General features: G+C 46.3%; 1 non-coding gene across 1 annotated transcript; it reads right to left on the bottom strand.

Annotated features, from left to right (window-relative positions):
• Positions 1 to 231: 231 nt before the first annotated feature.
• Positions 232 to 337, bottom strand: LOC114619111. Its single transcript, XR_003711071.1, has one exon. It is a non-coding gene; the product is annotated as a U6 spliceosomal RNA (small nuclear RNA).
• Positions 338 to 2,211: the final 1,874 nt, after the last annotated feature.

Below are 2,211 nucleotides of genomic sequence, written 5' to 3'. Positions count from 1 at the left end.
CCAGATGAGAGCAGGGCATAAGCGACTGACATGGAAAGAACAGTGATGGTGTCCCAGGGACAGGAAGGCAGCTGGTCTCAGAAGGGAATCACTGGTGTCTGCATGGGAGAAGCCTCGCAGGAAGTCCCCAGCTTCTGTCAGACTGCTCTCACCCAGAGCAAAGGAACAACCAGAGTTTAAGGCAAGTCCCCTGAGAGGAGGTGTTTGTGTACTGATGTAATTCTAAGCCGGAAAAATTTGGAACGCTTCACAAATTTGCATGTCATCCTTGCGCAGGGGTCATGCTAATCTTCTCTGTATGTCACAATTTTAGTATATGTGCTGCCGAAGCGAGCACCACAGTTACCTTTCTAAGATATTTCGTCACACAGACGAAACTACAGTGAATTTTTTTTTTAATAGACCTTTTGAATGTTTCGTGTATGGGCTCATGCAATGATGAGACAGGAAATGACACTTGCTACACAAACCCGGCCGAGGTTGATTCCCAGACCTCGTGGTCAAAGGTGAGAATGCTGTCTGGAAAGTTGCTCTCTCATCTCCACATGCGTGTCACAGTGTACATGCCTGTATTTATACATGGAGAGCATATACTCACATACAGACGTCAGGCATGTACATGTGTACACACACACACACACACACACATCAATAAAAATATTTTTTCAAGTTATTAAAAAAGGTGGTGTGATGTGTCTACATGTTCACGTGGGTGTGCACATGGCATGCATGCAGATGTGTGTGCCTGTGTGGTATGTGAGGGACAGAGGTGACATCACCTGTCTCCCCGTTGCTTTCTATTTTATGTTCTGAGGAACAGATTCTCTCCAAACTTGGAGCTCAGCAATGCAGGTAGTCTAGCTGGCCAATAAGCTCTGTGAACTAGCCCCTCATCTTACCCTCACCCCTAACTCCCACGCCAACCCCACATCTACGGTTACAAACACCCACTGTCATACCTGACTTGGACACAGTGATGGGACCTTATGTCAACACTTCAACAACTGAGCCATGTCCCAAGTCCCTAAAATATACACCTTTTGAGAAGTGTACGAGTTGAAACCCATTTAAATGCATAGTAATCCCTGTTCCTGACTTAAATCATTTTCAACACACAGCCAGTCTTGTTTGCCTATGTCATTGCCTTCTCACCCATAATTATCCTGATTCTTATTTCTTCTGTGTCTTAATCTGTAACTCCAAATGATAGACTCTTTAAAAAACAGAACTGTGAATTATCAGACCTCAAGACAATTTAATTCAATGGCAAGATGACAGCGACCTATATTCTGTGCATATTTAAAAGTTCTAAACAGGGCGGGTGGGTAGCTCATAGTAAAATGCTTGTTATGCAAGCATGGGGCCTGAGTTTGAACCCAGCACCAACCTAAAACTCCAGGCATAATGTCATGAGCTTGTAACCCCAGTGCTGGAGAATCAGAAACAAGAAGATGGCTGGTGGACCTAGCTTAGTCTTTGAACCCAAGGTCCCAGTGAGAGACTGAGTCAGAAAACAAAGTGGAAGCCAGGAGTCCTGTGGCACACACCTTTAATACCTCTTGAGAGGCAGAGGCAGGCAGGTCTCTGTGAATTCCAGGCCAAACAGGGCTACAGAGGAAGACTGAGTCTAAAAGAACAAGGTGAAGGGCTCCTAAATAATGATACCCTGGGTTGACCTCTGGCCTTTACATGCACGAATGAGAAGCTTCCCACTCCTGGCTACTCACCTGCACCTCCACTCATGGATGTACGTAGAATTAACAGTGAAGTTTATAAACTGAGGTGGTGGGAGCCAACCCTTAGCAGAAAGCGGCTATCATGTTTGCAGCCATCTCAGGCCATATACCCTGACAAGAGACTGGTCTTCAACAGCCCACAACAGCTGAGCACACTCTGATAAACATCTTATTTTTCTCACATATCTTGTTTTGCTGTTTAGTGCCCCCAGCTGCAAGGTGCACGTGGTCTCCACGCTGCAAGGCACATGACGTAGTGCCTTCAGCTGTGTTCCCCTGCTTGTCCACGAGGGCAAGGCACTGGTAAAGCATATAAATACCCAGGATCTCCTTTCAATAAAGAGAGACTTGATCAGACTCTGTCTTGTCTTCATTCTTTGCGTCTCTTGCCCTTCCATCCCCACTCTCTCTCTCTTGTTAGACCCTGACCTGGGGACCAGAGCAGCAGCTCGGGCTGGGACATGGTGGTCCCCAA

The sequence above is a fragment of the Grammomys surdaster genome, unplaced genomic scaffold (assembly GCF_004785775.1).
Source record: "Grammomys surdaster isolate TR1022 unplaced genomic scaffold, NIH_TR_1.0 146, whole genome shotgun sequence".
NCBI lineage: Eukaryota > Metazoa > Chordata > Mammalia > Rodentia > Muridae > Grammomys > Grammomys surdaster.
The sequence above is the reverse complement of the archived record's forward strand: the minus strand, read 5'-3'. Positions and strand labels throughout refer to the sequence as shown.